General features: G+C 35.3%; 1 long non-coding RNA gene across 1 annotated transcript in view; it reads left to right on the top strand.

Annotated features, from left to right (window-relative positions):
• Nucleotides 1-7,654: 7,654 nt before the first annotated feature.
• LOC136035074 (uncharacterized) overlaps nucleotides 7,655-23,630 on the top strand; it is a 46,347-nt gene continuing 30,371 nt past the window's right edge. The window contains exon 1 of the long non-coding RNA XR_010619318.1: nucleotides 7,655-7,768. This is a non-coding gene — a long non-coding RNA (uncharacterized LOC136035074). The remainder of the gene's footprint in view (nucleotides 7,769-23,630) is intronic.

Genomic DNA, 23,630 nt, shown 5'->3' with positions numbered 1-23,630 from the left:
GCAATGGGATACACTTGAGCCATCTCTTAGAGATGATAACCTACTATGTACTAACACCCAAGAGCAGAAGAGAATACTTTTTTTTCAATACTACGGTAAGAAACATGCTTAAAAGTAATTGGTTTATGTCTGTGACGTATTTTGTAATCCAATCTTATAATTTCTAGATGTATGTTAAAAAGAAAGACAAATCACTCCGCCCTTTCAAAACCTAATAGGCCTACTTGTGATCTGGTTTGAATTTTTAGTCCTGGATAAAGAACGAAAGGGTACCGAATAACGAGATTTTGAAAGAAATCTCTCTGTTTCTCTTTGCTAAGAACTAAAAATCGTCCTTTAAAAATTTCTATAATTTTTGGTTTTCAAGAAGCACATTATACAGAAGTACTCCTTGATGGCTGCCATAGTCTACAGCTAAAAGCTTCAGCTGGCTACCAGAGGGCCTGGCTACCATTCGACGTGTGTACACAACCTTCTCTCTAACTTTTCCCTTTTACTAATATTGCAACTTGTATTTTTCTATTTCAGGGTTTCCACACAAGACAAGAGTGCACGTTTTTCCAGTTGAATAGTGGTCAGGCAATTTACACTTTTACCCTGGTGCTTAACCAATGTGGTGCTCAGTTAATTGACGGGCTTGGATCTGGTGGGCAAGCTTACCCTGAAAACACAATTGTCATTCAAATGGAAGAAGGAATTCAAGAAGTAAGATTTAGCAATTTTTGGTCATTGTGTATAATTTGTATTATGTATTGTCATCTGGGTCTTTTCTTGGCTCTTTTGTTTCATGTCTTTTCCACAGCAATCATGTATATGAAAAGAAAAAACAATGATGAAAGGAGTTAAAAATAAAGAAATAAATAAACTTAACATTTAGATTAGCCATATCACTAAACAATTAAACTAAATGGTAGAACTTTAATTTGTAGTTTTAAACCAAAAATTAATAAAGGTTGTCATATACGAATAACGCTATGTGGGCTATACTTCAACTGATTGTGCTATGAATAGAAGCTTTCTTTCTAGGTTGAAAGCTTTCTTTACGTTTAAGATCAATTTCTGTACTATTTAAGTTTTACAGTGACCTCTTACTTATATTAAAAAAACTGTTTTAATTAATTTCATTCCATTTTCAAGCATCAAATTCAATACCTTTTTTAATGTAAGGGGGGCTGTCATTCCAATCAACGTCCAATGTTTAATTTCAATTTCCGATCAAAACTGAGTGTAAAAATACTTCCAAATTTTCAATAATTTGTTCTTAGAAATGCTTTTTGAGTCTTCACACTCGATAAGACGTCTAGCAACAGAAAATTGACAAAGAAATGTTCAATTCTTATATGGCTATATGTATATAAAAATGTCTCACATGAGCCCTAGCCGTAACACCAATATTTCTTACAGGCATAACCTAGGTGGGCGTAGATAGACATCATCCTAATAAACAAACCTCCCCCTGGTGTCAAATTTTCGGCAAAATTAAAAAAGAATATAAACAGGAAAAGAGACGAGGAAACGAAATTGAATACAAGAAGAGCTCTAATCAATAAAAACAGTCCAAAAGCTCGTTCTCAATTAAGTAGACAAGTACATAATAGATGCTGGTGTATCATTTGGATATAAGAAGTATTTAGTTTTGCGAACTCCTTTCGCTCTAATGTATGCAAATCCGTGTACATATCCCTGTGCACTAAAGTTACCTTATGAAACTTGACTTTAAATATAGAAAGAATGTTCTTCTATGAAAACAGTACATCATTAGTGGGATGTCAGTCTACTGCACATTGAAAATGTCCTCTATCGCTGCGCTACGCTGTCACCCACGCAGTTTTAAAATTTTAATTAAAGGCACTCAACCAGTCTCCTTATAAAAATTTGATTTTAATGTTGCTGTGACACTCATTCTAGCTTGATTTAAGTTTTCCTAAATTTACTATGGCCATCTAGCCCATGATTCCCAATGTTTGGCGCATACCCAATCGGTTTTGCATGATAATATACTGGTGGGTCATGGGAAGGATGTGTGACCTTCAGCTGACTATGCTTTAGAGCCTTAATTTTTGAAAAAAAATTCATGTGAATAGTATTACATTCAAATGCATTCAAAAAGCAAAAAGATACATGATAGTATTGCAATGACGTCGTATATTGTATAAAAGGTGTTGTATATAGTCAATATTTTCAATTAGAGTACAATATACCTAAAGGACTACCCCCCCCCCTCACCCCCCGAAAATAAACAGTTAACGACCTTTTAGGCTTCCTTCAGGCCAGCAATGTAGCATTTTTTGCATTAAAATTTAGTTACCACTAGGGGGGCAGCAGTATTTTAGAAATACCTAGGTAGGCCAAAAATCTGTTGAGAACCACTGGTCTAGTGCATATGAGACTAAGAGTTTGAGTCTCCATGAGGGTAGATTTTTACAGGATAGTTTCATTGTTACTATCACGGTCTCAGCCTAAAATGTAAATTTTATTGAATTTCAGACTTCGGTTATGCTTCGTATTACTGTAGTGCTAGTCCTGAAGCATCTATGTTACAATTTTCTTTTTGTTGAAAAACATATCTTGTACGTTAAATTTGTGTATAGCTACTTTAGATAGATAATTCAATTCTAGGTCGGGACTCATCAGGCCAAATCCGTTGTCTCTGGGAAGGCCAGCTCGACAAAACTGTTTTAGCCATATTTGGTGTCGATCAGCTTGACTCTCAAATCGTTTCGTTCAGTGGTGACACTGCTAATTCCTTTATGAACATCCGAATTGGTAAAGGTCCATTGGCTCCAATAGCTAACGGCCTTGTGCGCATTGGTGAAATTATGACCATTGTAATATCGGTCACCGGTGATCCAGGCTTCGATATTCACGTAAATAACTGATCTACTTTTTTTCAGAAGTGCTTTTGTTCAGAAAGTAGATCCGCGATAGGAGCAGATCCTGTAACACAAGCTTTCTATTCTTCATTATTATCAGCTGTAAAAAGGAAAGGAAGAATAAAAGCCGATCATAAATGCTTTCAAAAGTAAAATATACCATTTGAATAACTGAAAATCAGACTAATTTTGCTGTTAAAATAGCTCATTATACCAAGTAGAAAAACACTAATATTGTCTGGAATTTATAAGAAAATCAATGTCGACACAAACACTCTAGAGAAAGGAGACTGGTTTCAGTCCCATGAAGTCTAGGCTGTCATGGCGGTGATATCTATCAATACTTATCAGTGTATTGACATGCCTTCTCTATGCTGGCGGATATATGTATATTTTCAGCATATATGAAAGAGGCCAATAAACACGATTGTTGTAAGTTTCTCGTATCAAATACAATAAAAGCATGTCTTCTATAAACATTTTACGACACAACAACTAGTAAAATCAAATTGAATCTTGTCTAGGCCTCTTATTAATAGGCAACATGTTTCATTTAATTTTTCTGCTTCGCTTTTTAAAAGAGATACTCTAAATAAATACTTCTAACTTAAAGTCCGGTATCTTCTCTTTAAACTATGTAGAATCAGGGATATATTATCATGAAAATTTAATAAGGGCCTAACGTGCTTATTGAAATCACTAATTTTGTAAATTCTTTTATTTACAAAAAAAATACGACATATTTTTGAGAACTAGAAAAGCACTGTGGCTCTGTCGATCCTTCGATTAGTGTAGAATAATGTTTGCCATCTATTAAGACAAATATTTTTTCTAAGTCCAGCTACGTTTTATTTTTAGTCCTTTTTCATATTTTTTTGTACATTTATCCTTTAGTGTTTTATATATATATCCTCTAGTATATATCCATTGTTTACTCTTGTTATTTATACTTTGTATATCCTTTAAAATTTATCCTTTAGCGTTTGCACAACTCTTTATATTTAATAAAACAGCCATTGACTTTCTACATCTAATTTTGATAACTAGCGTGGAAGTATTCCAATATTCTTGCAAAAATTATTGCAATCACTTTTTTCCTTCTCCATAATAAATCTTCTGTTGCAAAATCTAATTTTGACAGCCCCTATGGGAGCGCTTTAAGCCTTATGGCTTTAAAAAAAGCACATAATCACAATTTACATTTGTTTTTTTCTGATGCATCTATTCATGTTTGTACGTCTTTATTACCAAGATATATGATACCGTATGTGAACAGAAAATACTGAAAACCCAAGTCATACTGTAATGTTAGAGAAAGCTATTCTCAATGACTGGCATATTAAATTATACTTAATGAAGTGCATACAATACTTCAAGGATAAATTAACAATTCTTGTCAATCTAGTGAAGGTCAAAATTATGTATGTGCTGTTGTTTATTTCACTATCACTTCATAAAAACAGAAATTAACATTTTGAACATTAGTGATAAAGAAAACGTGACTAACATCACTCCTCTGATATATAGTAATATTTAAACACCTTTTAATTATCCATCATTTATTTCTAAAGAGTATTGTAAAAATAGTACCCACAAATTTGATTTGTCCTTCATTGGAAAGATGAATGAAAAATTAGCTAATTTAGCTTAATAGATGCTAATTGGATCAAGTCCATAAAACAAGAAGTCGAGAAACCTTGAGAAAATATATCTTCCTACCATTTATTTCAGTGTTACTTCACAGTTGAAAAAACAAACGAACATTAACATAAGTTATTAAGTGATGAACAAAACATGACGAATACCCCTCCTTCTGATATATAGTAATGTTAAAACACCATTCAGTTGTTTTTGTTGTTGGGGGTGGGACGCATTCGACTGGATGCGTCAATCCGACGCATTCAACGTTCGAACTACTAAATGTATTTCCTGCGAAGAGCTAGAATAATCAACTTTCATAAATGGTTACCCTATTGCCCCTGGCAAGAACTTTTGGCCCTTTAATAATGAAGTGGTCAGAATTAAGGAACTTCACAGCTTAGCCAAATAAAAATGGTAAAATAAGAAGTAATCTTCTTAGATTACTGTCAAAGTAAATCAACACAACAACACTTTACAGTCAAAGTAAATCTTTAGCATTTAAATATATTTGTAACATACAAATTATCAAACAAAGTGTACAGGTGATAAGCAAAGGTAGATACAAATGTGAAAACATAGATAAGACATAGAAAAGAGCGAATGATTTGCTATACAAAATAGAAGTTGAACAGTTCTCAACTTCTATTTCAGAGAATATATCATTCAGTTGGGCAGTTCTCAACTTCTATTTCATAGAACAAATCATTCACTCTTTCCTCTATCTCAATCTGCATTCTCTCTGAGTATTTCTTCATTTTTGCGCTACTTGTTACCTAACATAGTAGGCACAGTCCGTTTGCATATCCTGTATTGATGCCAGGTCACGGGTAGCACTTGCTACAAGATTGGTGATAGGCTCATCCTTTTTCTCATCAAAGGACTCACTAGTTTCACTTATATTTCTTTTCTTTGAGCTCCTTGGTATCTTATGACTTGGACTGACAGTTTGACTAGGATTGTTATGAATGGGAGGTAGAGATATACCCACCATACTTGGGGTCTTCTGACCTTGGGTGGGGAGATTCTCTGTCTTACCCACTATACTTGGGGAAGTCTAACCTTGGATGAGGAGATTCATTGTCTTAGCCAGTACATTTAGGGACCTTGGGGGGGGGAAATTCACCGTCGTACCCGATACACTTGGGGACTTCTGACCTCGGGCGGAGACTTGGTCTAAGGATTCAAGGTCTGGGCATCTCAACAATTTTTTCCTTTGTACTTGGAGAAACTGTTCAGATTTTTGTAGGTTTGATATTTGTTACTATGTTACAACAAATCTATGTAGAGGCTTTAGCAAGTGCACTTTGAAGAACAGGGATCGTAAGTGAGCTATCCTGGTTTGTTAGTTCATTATCACTTAGAGGATTAAGCACACCTTGACTCCCTATCTCAACAATTTCGTGCTCTTTGTTATTCAAAGAAGATTGAGCATAAACATAGTTTTCTTCACATTCTTTTTCCTTAAACTCTTCATTAAAGTTTGGTATGGCCGTTACATCTCGTTTCTCTGCACGGCCGCGTTCCGACAGATACTGGCCCACGAAACCCATGAGCTTGTAGCTCATGGGTTACCCCTTTAGCCGCTCTGCCTGGGTCGCCATCCGGCTAGTCATCAATTTTCTCTCTTCTGAGAATTTGCTTTTAAGGGAAGTCCATGTTCTTTAAGCCTCTTCACCTGAAACATTGAAAATTAAATCAGTTTCTATTTGGGAGCATATAGCTTAAACACAAGCTGGTAGCTCAAATGGCACTTGCAAGGCAGTGTGAGAGGATGAAAGTAGGAATTTGCCAGTTCTTAGGGCTGATTTTATTGCTAGTAAGCAAAAAATATTTTATTTTTGTATTTGACTGTGATGAGGCAATTAGGGATGTAATACAGAAACATGATTAGTTACACCTTATTACGCCAATTAGGACAATGCTTAATAGTGGAATGAAACCGTCACAATTTTGACACTATATGTAATGTTCTCCTTTGATTTGAAAATTTCGTTTATAATAAAGATAATCTAACAGTGTCATTCAATTGGTTTTACTGGCTTACTAATGACGATGTGAAATATATAGCCAATGGCATAAACTATATACAAAACTTTAACGATTGTTTTGGCTTGCATTGTTTATTGTAGGCTATTTAGATCGAAGATTTAGTTTTGAGATTGAAGGAATTAAATACCATAAAATTAGTTTCAATTGGGCACAAAATGTGAGTGAGTAAAAAATTACTTGGGATAATGACTTGAGTTTTTTAGTAATATTAATTGAGCTTCTTTACAAAAAAGGAGAAAAGGCAGACACGAAGGCATCCGTATCCCTTTCAGGCTCTTTGCAATGAAGGTGAACATCTCTATTAGCCCTAATTTTTTTTACCAAATTCAGATTTATAAGCTTCTTCACAGTATGAAATACAAAAAAAGATGGAAACAACAGTGAATGGAATAACACAAAGAAAAAGACATCGCTCAAGATATGTCCAAATAGGGAGACTAATAGGGGAGGTAAGCTATCACGATTTTGATATTGTTTATTGTAAGCTACTTATTCCTACAATATTGCCATTTTCAGAAAAATCAACAGACTTTCATATACAGCCGTGCTTTAAATATCCCATATTGAATAATATCAAGGGAAAAGGGACTAGGCTAGGATATAAGGTAGGTTAATATTCTATATCCAGAGTTCCATAGGAAGATACAGTCTAATAAGAATGAAAGCAGTAGGCTATCACTAGATTCCTTATTATATGTTCTCTTCATTTATCACATATGTGTTTTTGAAAATGCATCTTACCCTCCTTTTAAAGGTGATCTAACAGATTTAGCCTTCAGTAGTCAACATTTAATTGCTTAATATCTGAACAAAGAAAATTCCTACAACAATCAGGTTCTTAAAAATAAAATAAATCATGTTTTTATTAATCATATTATGATGTACCTTGCATTATTAACCACATTTTAGCCATATTAGCCTAGCCCATCTTAAATTCTTTATTTTTTATTATCATATTCAAGAAACCAGAAAAATCAATTTGAATATGAAATGGATCAGTATTGATCCAGTCTTTGACCTATATAGATCTAAACTAGTTTTATTGTTTGGCCAGTTTTCAATTTTTTGGATAGTTATTTCATTGCACAACGATTGCCTTTGGACATAGTTGGATTTATCTGGTTTTTCGTCGGCCACAAACGACAAAATATTTTGAGAAAAGCTCGAAGGCCGGTACGAGGGTAAATAAGAAAGGCGTATCGAAGGTAAGCTTTTGGCAAAATATTTAATACACTAAGATGAGCGATGAAGGTATAAAACCACTGATAAAAGAGATGCAAAGTCTAAGAGCCTCAGTAAATAAAATAGAGGTTTTGGCTGAGGGAATTGAAGGCCTAAAGACTATTTTTTCGGAATTTTCTTGCAAGGTAGAGGAAACCAACAGAGCAATTAAATCGGAGATAGCTGGACTGGTAATAAGCTGCTCGACTGTTAATAAATATTTGCAGAAGACCCGGTCCAAGATAGATTTTCTTGAAAAAGAATTGAATAACATTAATTTGATTATATATAATTTTGACCCAAAACATCGAGGACCCAGTCTAGCGTCAGATATTTTGTCATGCTTAAATGAAATTGTCCCGAATTCGGATCTAGAGAGGCGAGACATAAAGGATATTTTCCGCATTTGTTCTAAAAATAATGGCGTGCCCCCGGTTGTCATTAAATTTATTTGCAAACCTCTAAGAGATTTGGTGTTGAGATCCTCTGGGCTATTTAGCCTCAATAAGTGGAATATTCCCCTGATTACACGGAAAGAGAGCATATGGCTCGAGATAAGCTAAAGCCACTTCTAGCAGAGGCTAGGTAAAAAAAATATGCCTGCTAAATTAAGGGGGTTGAGGCTAATTTTACAGGACAAGATCTTGACGTATGATTTTGAGGAGGAGAAAATAATTGAAGTGAGAGGTCCGAGTGTTAGAGATATAGTCCCGATAGCCTTGGAAAAGTTTCAAGGTCAGAGCCGTCAGTCCCTTGACTATGAGACTTCAACGCGTAGCAGCTCAGTATCTACAGGTAGCTTGCAAGGATATTTTTCAGCCAATGAAAATGAATTGGACGATCCAGACACGGAAATTTGAACCACAACGACATTTATTACACCGAAAAATACAGTTGCTTTGAAGATGCCCGGGAGGCCTGAACAACGGGCCAAACGCGACCATGCTAGGATAATAAGTCCAAGTGACGATCAAAATCAGCCTATCAGAAATTCAAGATTAGTGGGAGTGCTCAACCAGGAAGCACCAATTGAGGGCAGTGGTCTTGAAGTGAGGGCAAGTGATGGTGAAGGCGTGTCAAGAGAACAGTCGAGTCCAGGGACTATAGTATCTGATGGTGAGGAATAGGAAACGGGGGTCCATAGTAAAAATTCTAGTGAAAGGGTAGTACGTATGGTGCATTGGAATATGCAAGGGTTTTCAGCGACAAAACTAAGTAATCTGATGAAGGAAGCATGTATTGATAATGACAAGAAAGATATGCTTGGTCTAGTAGAAACATGGAGTGATGGGAAAAACCCATTAAGTCTTGAAGGGTACAATGTTTTTGGAAAGTGAGAAATAAATCGAATAATGGTCGACAGTATGGGGGGATAGCGGTATTGATCCGGGATAATATATTTGATAGCATACATAGGCTATTAGGTGCGTCAGAAACTATAGTGTGGTTACAAATGTCCATGTGGGATAAGAGGTATGTTATAGGCTGTGTATATATACCCCCTGGAAATAGTTCTTATATGAATGAATATACACGGGACATATTAATTGAGGAGTATGTTAATTATGTTGAGCTGTTTAGTGACAATTGTTTGTATTACTAGGTGATTTCAACTCTTACACGGGTACGAGTATGGAGGTTGAAGACATACAGGTGGATCTTGGCAACCCTTGTTTATCAGGAATGGAGAGTATAGTTGAATGGTATGGAAGAAATGGATGCCCGAAAGGTAGGACTAGCAAAGATGAAACTAAGAGGAAACATAGGTGGGGCTATAAGTTGATAAATTTTTGTAGTGAGGGTCGGTTGATAATTTTGAATTGAAGGCTGGGTAAAGATCATGAAAGGGGAGATTTTACGTGCTTTGGTTCGGGGAAGCCTAGCGTGATTGATTATATTATGGTGGATAGGAGGTTATGGGAAAATTGTTTGGATTTTTATGTTATGAATGTTGTAGGATCAGACAATCAGCCAATAGAGGTAGTCATGAAGGCAGGTCAGGCGAAGAAATGGATGAATGAGATAGAGGGTTATAGATATAGTTGGAGGAATGAGGGAAAGATGAAAGATAAGGGTAGGAAGGTAATGAAGCAGCAGATTAGGGTAGATTGCAGGGAGGAAAACCATTTGAAAAAATTGTTGGAAAGTGAACAGATGCAGAAAAGGGCTGATGAATGCATATATATACTGGGAGAAGGGAATTTAGAAGAAGCCGTGCAAGAAATATAAGAGGAAGTATATCAGAAATGCAGTGGAATATCAAATAAGAAGGAGATGGTGAGAAATACAAACGAATTCTTTGATGAGAATTGTCGGAGGCTGAAAGTAAACCTTATTCAACTTCTCAGGAAAGTGAAAGGAGCACTAAATGACCAGGAAATGAATAAACACTTATCGGAGTACTGAACAGAGTGAAAATCTACAAGAGGCTAATAAAAATGAGAAAAAAACAAGTAGAAGAGATTAGGGCTATAAAGATCAGCGAGGAATACTTGTCAAAATACCCAAAACAGTTTTGCAGTGAAGTAAGGCAGGAATTCAAGGCCAACGACAAACACATACCTCCAGCTGAGTCGTGGAAAACATACCTGGAGTAGGACACTAGCAAAAGGGAGCAATATGGAGACGGTATAGGGAGTTTAGAAGAGGAGCTACGAGAGTAGAATGGTTTCCCCTTAAGACAAGAGGATTATAGTCTATTAGAACCGATCAAGGTAGAGGAAGTTTGTGCAAGCCTAAAAGGAGTGAAGGGATCTTCGGCGCTGGGGGTGGATGGAATACCAGCAAAGATTTGGAAAATGGGGAAAACAGTTCTAGTACCAGTTTTAGCAGCAGTCTTCAGTTTTGTGACTGAAAAAGGAAATGGCCTGATCAGTGGAATGTGTCAGTAGGAATACCAATTTTCAAAAAAGGTAACAGGCAGGATCATAGTAAATATAGAATAATTAGTTTAGGAAATGTAATGAGTAAGATTTTTTGCAAGGTTATAAACTCAAGATTAAGGAAGTGGTTGGAGGTAAAGGAACTGTTATCCCCTTTTCAAGTAGGGTTCAGAAAAAATCATAGTGCAGTAGATCATATTTTTACTTTGAGAATTATGGTAGAGAATGCACCAATGTTATCGATAGATTTGCTTAAACTGTAATTACTACTATTTGCTGACAACATAGTATTACTGGCTGAAACAAAGAAGAAACTGCAACAATTATTAGAGATTACGGAGGTTTATCTGGAAGAGAAGAAGTTAATCCTGAACACATCGAAGTCAGTGGTGATGGTATTTGGGCGTAAAGCCATTGAAAGTGAAGATGTGAATTTTTTCTTTAAAGGTGAAACTATACCAATGAATAGTGAATTTGTTTATCTTGGGGTAAAGTTTACTAGTAATGGGAAATTCAGTGGGCATCTGGATCTAGCGAATGCAAGGGGGAGGTATATTAGCGGTGAAATAGCGAGGAGTAGTCTTAGACGGGTGAGAGATATTAGAGTACATAAGAGGATTTGGACAAGTAAGATAGTACCGGCGATGCATTATGGAGCAGAGATCTGGGGCTATTGGAAAGGTCAAAAACTTGAGGTGGTTATGAAAAGATATTATAAGAGGATGTTAGGATTATGAGATTTGTTTAGTAATTTTGTAATCCAGGGGGATTTAGGGCTAGTATCGCTGCGATTTATGAGGCTAGTGACCATGGTGAGATATTGGGTTAGGATACTGGGTATGCAGAGATTTACGGTAGCAAAGGCAGTATACTTAGAGGCGTTGAGACAGAATAGTAAAACAGGGTGGCCGGCGGAGATTAAGGATATCTTAGATAAGTGTGGATTAGGGGAATGGTGGAATGAAGGAAAGGGGATTATGGGTATGGGGGAAATAGTAAGGAGGGAGGTACATGAGAGGTTGAAGAACCAAGAAATACAGATATGGTGGGCAAGTCTGGATCATTCAGGATTGCAAAAATTGTATAGACAGATAAAGGGTAGTTGGGGGGAGGAAGTATTTTGGAAGGTTGGGTTAAGTAGAGAGGATTTGAAGGCTTATTTGGATTGGAGGGGAAATGGATTTTTGATTGGAGAGAAAGTATCAAGGGAGAAAAGGGGAGAAGGTAGAATCTATTGCTTGTCCTATGTGTGGATCTCAGGATGAAATTTTAATACATTTTTTGTGTGAATGTGTCGAATTGAATGATTGGAGGTGAGAGATCTATGGTAAAGAAAAATTGAATGAGATATGGATCCTAGATAGAATGAAAGAGACAAATTTCCTGAGTTTTAAAATGATAGCAAGATTTGTAAGGATTGCAGCGGCACATCGGGAGCGTTTCCTTTAAATAGTATTAATTTAATGTAGTTAATTTGGTGTTTGTTTGTTGTTATGTAATTTTCCTATGGCCCATGGGCTTTTTCGGGAATATATTATTATTATTATTATTATGTACTACATGGCTAATTTTTGCAGCATGACTTTCAGACTGCTACTAAAATAACAACATCGCTAGTAAAAATAACAATATTTATCTAAGTATATCATAGCCTATAAATCAAGAAAGTGCCAAGAACACATACCACTAATGTACTGTGTAAAAGTACTAATGTACTTTCAAACTGAGACAAAGCTTTGGCTCAGACTTTCCCAAGGATCTTGCTTCAATTACATATCCTTGAAAGCAGGGTCCTTTGAGCTATATAAATATTTCATAGCTTCAACAAATTAAATTATTTGTTCATCAAAAAGATCCATTTTGGCTTGAAACGTAAAAAGTTAAAATACATTGAACCTCTTCCATCAAAGCTCTTGTATTACGTTTCGACTTAAGATTACGTTAACGTAAGATCGTATGGAGGATTATTGAGCCTGAGGGATTCCAGTGTGTAGTGGAAAACAGAAGGCTAAAAGTCAATGTGAAAGACCTTTTAAAGGGTAGAGTACTGCGGTAACCAGTTTAATTAATTTGAAATTAATTTAATACGGAATGAAGTATTTATGACACAAAATGAAATCATGGGTTTGATGTTAACCAATAAAAATACCACAGATTTTGGGAAACTATTCACATTTGAGGATTTTGAGAAATAATTACATCCTTAGTTATGTACGTCTGTGGTCCGGATTGATGTGGTGACCTATGGTATAAGATATATTTTATGGTATTGAGCATTCTGATCCATCTTACTTGCTGGACTGACCTCTGGTCATTTTCACTTAGGAATTCCTTGGAATATCGCAAGTGCCTTTATGTTTTAAAGTTTGCAATTGTATTATTAAATTTGTTTATTATGTGGGGCAAATAGTTCCAGTGGTGTGTGAATAGCCAGACCTTATAAGGTTGTGTGTGTCAAATTTACCCAGACTTCATCCATCTAAGCCCAGTGTTGAAAAGGACTATATTCTGAGTCATTTTGGTGTTACACAAGAAAGAAAACTTATGTTTTGAATTTAATTATTCAGTGACCAAGAAATTATAATCTACATGGTAATTTAAAGGACTTATTGGAGTGAATCAAGATAACTCATTTAGATAAACTGTTTATTGGATAGATAACCAATAACTTGGATTTTTGGTTTATTCGGGTCTTCCAAAACCCCCCTTGTCAGTAAGTCTCTTTGATAAGGCTTTATATAAACTGGGTTATCTTGCGTTTGCTAAATCCGTAGCGTACCCTCTATGGGCCTTCAGAGTTCTAGACTTCGTGAAGATTAATCAGAACGTTCAAAATATTTGGTATACTGTTATGGGTCTCGAGATCAGCAGACGATAGCGGAGATTATCCTCCTTAATTTCGAATCAAATGAGAATGAAGCTTGGAAAACAACTGCGGAAAAATTTAATATAGCTTTTGACGAGCTGAATCAAATGCCCGATATCAACTTGAAAAATTTTAAGAAGTCAAAAAAGATTGTTCAATCGCTGTCCATCGTTCCAAAAACTGTAGTAACTCAGAGCGGAAACGCTGTTAGTGAGTCTAGTGAAGTAATAGCACGATTAATGGCGACAGAATAAGAAATTGCTCAAACTGAGGATAACTTGAGAAAGGCCATTAAAACAGAGGTGTTAACTGCCCTATCCACGATTAGTAAAACAAACTTCTTGGTAAAAACATAGTTTTGGAAGTCTATCAATCTATTATTGCGGAATATACCACATAATCTACTCGAATTGAAAAGAAACTAAAGTCTAGTGAAGTAATAGCACGATTAATGGCGACAGAATAAGAAATTGCTCAAACTGAGGATAACTTGAGAAAGGCCATTAAAACAGAGGTGTTAACTGCCCTATCCACGATTAGTAAAACAAAATTCTTGGTAAAAACATAGTTTTGGAAGTCTATCAATCTTTTATTGCGGAATATACCACATAATCTACTCAAATTGAAAAGAAACTAAAGTCCATAAAATTTGACCTTGGATCTCTTGACGATACAATACTTCGAATTGAGTGACGTATAATGATATCGACCAAGGCTCGAGACTAGATTCTCTGATGTTGAATGACATTAAAAAAAACCCGAATCCAGACTTGAAAACAACCATATTAAGTATCCTCCGAGGAAATATGAAACTCAACAGAATTGGTGATGAAAACATAAACAAAGTCTGCCGATTTACCTCTCGATTTACTATATAATGAGTTTTTTTGCCATCTATGTTTTTTCCAAAGTTATTGCAGCTGAGTTTGCGTAACTGCTGTCAATAGGATAGGACAATTCTTTACTTTGAGGTTATTTTCACATTGATTTCTATAAGGATAGATTTGTAGCTTAATTTATTTGAAATATTTTCTCCAGTGCCTAGAAAATATCCTGTTCTTTTGGTATTTTCAGTAGCGCCATCTTTTTTCTCAATTAAACTACCCCGTCATCTATACTGCCAAACTCATGTAATGCCATCTTTTTCTCCATATCATCAAGTTGCTATTTTTCTCCGAACAAGCAGAAGCGAGGCAGGAACCCTCTGGAAGTACCGCATTGCACCCACCTGTATTCAGTCAACCTTAAAATGTGGGATAATTGTTCAGTAATCACTCTTGTTCCTGGGTGATCACAGTAACTAATTTCAAGCATTGGGGATGCTATAATACTAAATCTGTGTTGAACTGAATATCACGTTCAATGACTAGCGGATTAAAGAAGTAAGTATTTTTGGAACGAGCTGTGGAATTTTTTTTTATAGATACTCAATCTTTAAGGCAAAATAGTTGTTGAATAAGGAGGCAAGAACTGGTACTTGCTGGTACCGGTAATTTACGAAATGTGTCCAAGATGAGGACAATCTAATGGATATTGCGAAGCTATTTGCAAGATGGGCTAAAGAAAGAGCAACAGTGGGCGCATGTTTTATATCGACAGTGAATGAAATGCGACGGCAGTTCTCAGTTTTTTCGAACGCTACAACCAAGTACCTCTCCCTCTTTTTGTATTTCCTATCCAGTAGATTCTCAGGCTACAAACCTTACTATTTTCATCAATCGACTCAACTATTTTGCTCCATAGCATCAAAAAGGTCCTTTGTTCTGACTTTTTTAACTTCAAGAACTAGGTCATGTATTTTTTTAATACTTATTTTTCATAATCTGGTCCTTCTTCTGAATGAGAAAAAAATAATTAATTTCTCTAGAATAAAACTCCCCCTACTTCACCTCCAAATCTTGCTGAAGAATTTTGGAAGATGTCTGGATGAGTGCTTTCATAAATAATAGATAAGTACTTTCAAGAAGTCCATAGGAATACCTAATGCTTTAAGAGAATAGTTCTTGTCATGACGGATATAAATCTATAAGAGTAAAATATCTGTTGAAAAAAAAAATCGATTTCTTGAAATTTTAGGTGAGTGGATTATACTGGAAATAATTTTTACGATTATTTTATATCATTGTTTTAGCAACAACAAAAATTTATGTTAAGAAAAAGTCTTCACAAATACCACTATATTTTTTTTTTATTTCTCACCTTTTGAATGTGATTAGATTCATGCTCATACCGTAAAACCATTCTGAAAAAAATAAAATTTCGATGAAATTTCCGCTCTTCTTATCAAGTATGTATATGCAAATTAGTGAAAAGAAGCTTTTTTAATGGTGCAATCAAAATGTAAATGACCTACGCGTGTCTCCCAATAACAGATTCTCTTTGGAAGTAAGCCAGAGTTAATTATAAGAAAACTTAAAAGTAATAAAGATTATTTTAGATTTGAAAATATATGTACTAAAATAATTTATTTCAAAATAGAGAAACTGTTTAAGCGATATGAGAATGGAAAAAAAGAAGATTTAGACATTGGAAATGAATGCATGATTACAAGAATGAAGTGTATTACAACTAAATGTGGAAATGAATTCGCTATTACTTTTGATTTTAAAGGTGAAATGATTGTTCAATTTCCTCCTAAACGGTTTCATTCTAAGGTAGCTTATCTTGAAAAGAAATTAAAAAAATGAAATAAAGGTAAGATTTCAAAGGTTATTGAAAAAAAAAGATTAAATAAATTAATTTGATATTAATATCGAATTATCCACTAAATACTAAATTATTACAATTTATCGGAAGCATAGGAAAAATGGAATATGAGTAAACTCTTGTGTCAAAAATTAATAAAATTCTTATTTCAAAAGACCAGTTACGATCTTAAAGATAAGAAAGAGAAATTATAAAAATGTCGCGAAATTTTAATTTAAAATAGTGCGAATTCAACTGAAGCGGGGGTAAACTGATGGGGCGATCTATAAGCCATATTCACATTGTGAAAAGTATAAAAATCAGACAAAATTTGATTTCCAAGGGCCTGTTCATGTTAAATGCAGGAATGAAAAATATTCAAAATGTGCAATAATGAATATTAAAATGATGTAAAATGGACTGAAAATGATGTAAATTGAATGAATGAGTTCGGTGGTCCAGAATATGCCTTTTCTATACTACTGCTATCATTTGTCAAAATTCTACATAATATTTTTTTCATCTAAAGCATAATAGAAGTTATTTATTTCTTTTTATATCAGGCAAAACCTTATCGTACAAGAAATACTTAGTCAAGGCAAAACATATTCGTTACAGTCAAAGAAAAGACAAAAATATTTGTCTTTTCTTTGACTTTCTTTTACAGTAGTTTAAGAAAGTGGGACAGCATTTATTTCTATCGTTGGCTGCAGTGTTTGTATTCACCTTTAGGTTTTGCTTTTAGGGGTATATTTTGACTTTAATGCTTTAATTTCTTCGGTTTCACATCCTGAGAGAATCTACTCAGGTATTAGTAGGGGGCGTTTTTTTCCATTTAACGTATTCAAATTCGTAATCCAAATCCTGAATTTTTAGTATCCAACAGGCAAGGATTCCCGTGAGTATTTAAAAATTTGTAAATACTATAAGCTGTTATGGTCTGAGCATAACTTAAATTTTCTGTCAAAATTTCTCCAGGGTGATGAATGATTGACAATAATTCAAATTGGGTAGCTGAGTAATTTCTTTCTCCTGGCGTTAGTGTACCAGATGTGTATGCTATAACTATTTCTTCACCCTTTATTATTTGGGAGAGGAGAGCTCCTATTCCCTATGTTAACGCATCTGTGGTAAATACGAACTGTCCTGTTTGGGAATCCAGTAATGATAAGATGTGTTCCAAAATAAGCGCTTTTTTCAGGTAATCTAAAGAATCCTGAGCTCCCTTTGACCAAGTAATCTTTTGTGCGTGATCTGTGCGTGATTTCTTAAGAATTTAGGAAAACAGCCCGTTAATCCCAAAATTCCTCTTCATTGCTGATGGTTTGGGTGGGTCTAAGATTTTTAACTGATTTTACTGACTAAAGTCACATCGCCAACAATCCATTAGAAAAAATTTTGTATGCTACTCTGTTATTTTAAGATTTTTCTTTCCACATCCGAAAATGACAAAGGCTTCATTCTATTCTACGGACACACAATCCAAACTACAGGGTTGCCTGTGGCAAAATAGCGTTCTCGTTTTCCATACAAACATAAGGATTGGCTAATAAATGAAATGCAGGAACTTGAAAGAAATGAAAAAATAAAAGCCAGCATAAGTCCTTATTCTGCACCCGTAATTGTAGTCCCCCCAAAAAATAACGACAATAGACTAGTCAAATATTAGAGAGCCCTGGATAAACATATGGTTAGTGACAAATTTCCTTTATCTAGAATAGATGAAATCCTTAATTCCATCTCAAATAAAAATGAAGTATTTACTTCCCTAGATTTAACACCAGGATACCAACAAGTAAAAATAGCCGAGGGCGATGTATATAAAACTACATTCTCTAAAAAAGAATACAGCTCTTATGAATACTTAAGGGGGCCCTTTGGACTCACAACGAGTTCAAACGCATTATGTAGACCTTACTGAGAGGCTTAAGACCATTTAATTAGCCTAGCCAAAGTATTCAAAAATTCAAGCAAGGGAATTTGAAATGCAGACTAGAAAAGTCAATTTGTTTCAAGCAAAATTAAGCTTTTGGGAGTAGTAGTACCATAAGGACAAATATCACCAGACCCCCAGAAATTAAAATCAGTTAAAAATCGTAGGACTACCCAAACCTATTTTCCTAAATACGTTCAAACCACCAAAACCTAAACCCACCCAAAATACTAAACAATTAAGAGGAACATTGGGATTAACGGGCTATTTTCCTAAATTCAAATGAAATCACGACCATGTTGCAAAGCCCCTGACTGATCTTACGCAAGGAAACCCACAAAAGACTACCTGGTCAAAAAGAGCTCAAAATTGTTTAGGTTACCTGAAAAAAAAACACTTTTATTGGAACACATCTCTTCATTACCGGATTTCCAAACAGAACAATTCGCAATTACCACAGATGTACCAGCCAAGAAAATAGGAGCTATCATCTCCCAAATAATAAACAGGGTAGAAACAATTTATAGCATAAGCATCTAGTACCCTAACGCCATGAGGAAGCAATGACTCAACTACGCAACTTAAATGTCAATTCATCATCTGGACAAATTTTGACAGGGGTAGATCCAGGGGGGCCCCAAAATTTTTCGGGCACCTTCATTTGCATTCCGTTTTTTTTCTTTTTTTTTCCAATTTTTTAGGTAAAATTCTCAATTTGATCAATTTTTCGTAACTGATTTACGCAATTAACAACAAGAGCAAAGCTTTCCTATGAATGTAATAAGCAAAGTTCAAACATAAAACGAACAAAATTATTTATCTTCAGCCGGTTCAGTATATATCTGCCAAATTGTCAAAAAAAAATTTAATTACTGCAAAGATTTTTCTACAAATATGGAACTTTCCCCTATTTTACGAACATGGAAACACATGTTGAAGATGAATAAGTTTTTTTCATGTTAATCGTTCGATAAACGTTCGAAAGCACATGGAGTTATTGCTATTTGTCTATTCACAATGACAGATTGAAAAGAAGCTTTGTTGCTAAAAGTTTAAACGGAATAAAAAATTTGGACATGAACATAGAATGGATAAGAGACGAAGACTGATGGCTGAATGTTCAAGGGGATCGAACAATACTTGGTAAAATATCCACAAATGCCCAGAAATTGAAAAGTATGTTTTGATTAATAATAACCAACCACCCGAAAAATCCTTACTTTTAGTTTTTTGATTAACTAAATAGCGAATGAACCAATAGGGCGTTCGTGTGAATAAATCTGTCTATCTATTTATTTTAAATATATAGCTAATTTGTTTGAAATTAGATGAATGAAAGAGTTAAAAACAATTTAAGCAAGGAACAGATCCCTGGGGTTGGAGGGGGGCGACCCTCCCCCCAAGACACTCTGGCACCTTTATTCCGTTCTTTTTTCTTTTTTTTAAATGAACTTCACTTTACGTGCCCACCTCGAGTCATATTGGCACCCTTGGTCCAGTGGCTTCCGCACCCAAGATTTCATTCTTGATCTATTAGAGATTGAGACACGAAACTGCTATCACGATTAGTTTACTAATAATTTCGTCATAAAATCATAAGATAAATCTCGTTTTCAGGGAAAATTAATCATATAATTAAACTTGCTTGCTGTGTTGTCTGTTTTTCGTTTTTTTGGGAGATTTTTTTGTTTTCTTTCTTAAGATCCCCTCGATTTAGGGTACAGTTTTCGTGAGGTATGATAAAGATGGATCACAGGAAGGGAAAACATGACAAAGGGGGTTTTGGGGAATGTTTTGGATATTTGAGTTTGCCAAGTGGGATTTGGGAGAGCTAATTCACGTGTTGTATCTTATTGAGCTGCCTGACTGTAGTAAGATGCAGGGTAAAATACTATCTTCCTAGTACGAAGTCGTAGTGAAACGTCGTCTATGTTCTCTGAAAATAATGTGGAAGTTGGAAACTAACCAAATTGATAATTCGTGCGTAGGCTGGGGAATTCACAAGTATCAATTATCTCAAGCTCCATCTACTCGGCAAGACAACTTGGGATACTATTAATTTTTTTTTTGTCGGTTGCCCTTGTCTCCTTCCCTGTCGTCAATATATACCCCGATATTTACCCCACATTTTTTACTCTTACCCCTAAATTATGGGGGATAAATCAATAATGACCATATGAGATGTCTATCTCATCGTATATTATTTCGTCTACCATAGCTTAAGTATCTTTGATAGAAGCATTTTTTTGGGACCCATCTGCAAAACAGAAGTGATCGCCTATGACAAAGCATGTGGAAAATTTTAGGTTTGTGAAACGCCCAAGTTTCCTTTTTTGGAACACTTTTGGTTAACTGATGCTGTATCCTCTATTTGTAGACGTTTTGGTGCAATTGTTTCATAGATTCGAAGAGTGGTGATTATAGAACAACAAAATGCTAAAATAAGATATTTCAACCACTAGTTTTCCATGGTTTTCCATTAGAAACAGATAACTTTCAAAAATTTAATCTTTTCCATATTTCAAAAAATCCACAGAAGCAAAGTAAACCAAATTCAAGTCCAAAAAAAATTGAGAATTTTTCTGATGCTTACATTTTAAGAGACGCTTAAAATTTACCCTACCTGCTACTGTGTTGGCCATAAGAATTTAATGTAAAGTGTTCCCATATGGGAACGTTAGATGCTAATTGGTTAAGTTAGAAATTATTAAAGCACGTCTTCAAACAGCATTTTGAACGTATTTCGGCAAAACGTCCTAAATTGAGATAAGGCAGAACATTCAAGACCATCCATTTCTGAAGTGAACAATATCATCACAAGAAAACATATATCACAAGAAAAAATATGGACCTAGGGCGTATATTTGAGAATATTCTTCTTATTTTTCACTGCTTAACGGGCAATTTTACAAAGAAAACAAAGGCCTAACTGGTTTTAACGAGAGGAATGCTCAGAATTAATCATTTAGGACTTCATTGAGCACTCGAGGTCAATATACTGATCGAACGTAATTAATGAAACCCTATAAATTTATTTAAAAAAGCTAACTCGGAAAAGTAATTTTGTCTAGATACTATCAATCTAATCTCAACGAGTGTTGAAAATTATTAATTATTTTGGGTCACCTACCATCACTAGCATTTTTAAAACGATTTTCCTTAAGAAAAAAAAATTCTTCAGATGCCTCAAGTCTGTCATTTCCCTCAGCTCAGGAAGCTCATTTAAATTCAAAGACTCTGACAATAACTTCAATTTTGCCGTTACCCGTTGCCTCTAGCTTTCAGACAGATTCGACTACAGAGACACTGTCTACCAACTCCACCAAGGGCAACAGACTGTCAATACCGACTTTTCCCAAGATTCTGACACAGACATGGAAGTGAAACATTCTGATCAAATAATTGAAGGATCGAGAGATGATGCAAGAGCCTAGATGCATTAGATGAAGACGACACACCCAAGCAGCAGGACATCCTTTTTGCTTGACACTGGCATCACACCCTGCTTTGACTTAGGTTGTGCAGTGATACTAAAACAAACACACCAACTAACATATGGACATGTTGTGTTTTTTCTTAACAAAAGATGGAAGCCAAAGAGCCAAGCCAAAGCTCCGACTTCAACACAACGACAAAAAGGGGTGAAGTTACTCGTCGACTTAACATTGAGCTTCTTGATTGATTTCTCAATGGTTTTCGGTGAGCCGTCACCAAGAATACGAGGAACTTTGGTGTAGTGTTTGTGCTATAATGGGAACCTCCATTAGTGGCGGAGGGGGGTTGGCTCTGTGTCAGGGTGGGGTGGGTGGGTTGAAGAATGGGTCGTTTGGTCTTAAGACCACAGAAGGACTACAAATGTGACTGGAAAAGATGGTGCACATACAAAACATACCAAGTCACTGCATATCATATGAAGTACCGGTGAAGAGATGCAGCACTCTTAGGATCGTTCAAACAAGACTATCGAGATATCAGGAATGCCTGGAAAAAATACACCAGAACCGTGAACTGTTTGTAAACATTGTTGAAACAATTAAACTTTGTGGGGCATAGAATATACCCCTCCTTGGCCACTTAGACAATGGTAAACACGATGATCAGGGCCCTAATGCAGTTGCAGCAGAAAATGATGGTAATTTCCGTCAGCTACTTCGGTACTGTGTTAAGGGGGCAATATTCTGCTTCAAAGGCTCATGCAAACTGCACCAGGAAACGCAAAATATACCATTAATCAGATCGAAAATCAACTAATCGTGATGATCGGAAAACTTTCAAAGTCTGAAGCAGTCAGAAAAGTGAACACAGCAAGAGTTTGCTGTCTCAATGCTGACCAATCCACTGATAGACAGACAAGGGAACTCATGGTAATAGTGTGTCGTTATGTTCGAAAATATGAAAAGGTTAATGTAACCCGGGAAGATCCTGTTGCCGTAGTCAACGTCTTTCAAACTTTATTGGAGCTCTTTAAAGATGAAAAGGCCAACACCAGCAGAAATTTTGAAGAAAGTCTAGACAGCAAAAGCCTTGGAAGGCTACATTTAAGTCAAGTAACCAAAATCGGCTTAGACAAAGTGTGTCGGCCAAAATTATGAAAAACCCGCTAGCTTGTCAAGCTTTGTAAATGGGGCTGCTAGTGAAATAAAGGGTAGTTACCAAATTGCAAATTATTTTCGTTAAAATTATATATTATTAAAAATTATGTATATTGATTTTACCTAATTTATGTCCAATTCTACTTATCGTAGAATATTGTTCTGTCAACAAAACTATTACAGGAACTGGCATACCATGACAGCAACCGACCCCTCACTATAGTCAAAAATCAAATAACAAGTTTACATCCATCTTCATAATATATCAGCCTCCGAAGAATACCCATAAAAATCCAACGTTTGATATTTCATACACCGCAATGATCAACGACGTAGAGAACACACTAGTAATCCCAGCCATCACGCCAAAAGTTCCAAATTAACTTCTTCAACCTCATTCTATAGATCGTCTATAACACCGGCCGCATAGAAGGAAACATAAATAACAATATTATCAACAACCAACGAGTTAACAAACACGAACAAATCAACGGATCACCTACAACCCCGGCCATGTAAAGAAGACAAGAATAACAACATCATCAACAATCAAGAAGTTAAGAAACGCATGACATAAGGTACAATATCATAAAGTATGAACTGTCATTTCAAAGGAAAGTTTTAATAACTTTCTAAATCAGGAAACCTTTCAAAGATAAAAATTGGAAGAACTCTTTGGATAATCATAATACATTCTTATGGAACGTCACAAATTTTAATGAATCTAGTGAAGAGTTTAAACATTAACAATTAGTATGAGAAGAAATTGGGAAGGAAAAGAAATAATAACAAATTAACAAGCATGAATAATAACTAAGCAAATAAAAAAAATGGGTAAGAGACACGACCAAATTATGGCACAGATGTGATGGAAATAAGTGAAGAATT

This window comes from Artemia franciscana, chromosome 13, assembly GCF_032884065.1.
Source record: "Artemia franciscana chromosome 13, ASM3288406v1, whole genome shotgun sequence".
NCBI lineage: Eukaryota > Metazoa > Arthropoda > Branchiopoda > Anostraca > Artemiidae > Artemia > Artemia franciscana.
The sequence above is the reverse complement of the archived record's forward strand: the minus strand, read 5'-3'. Positions and strand labels throughout refer to the sequence as shown.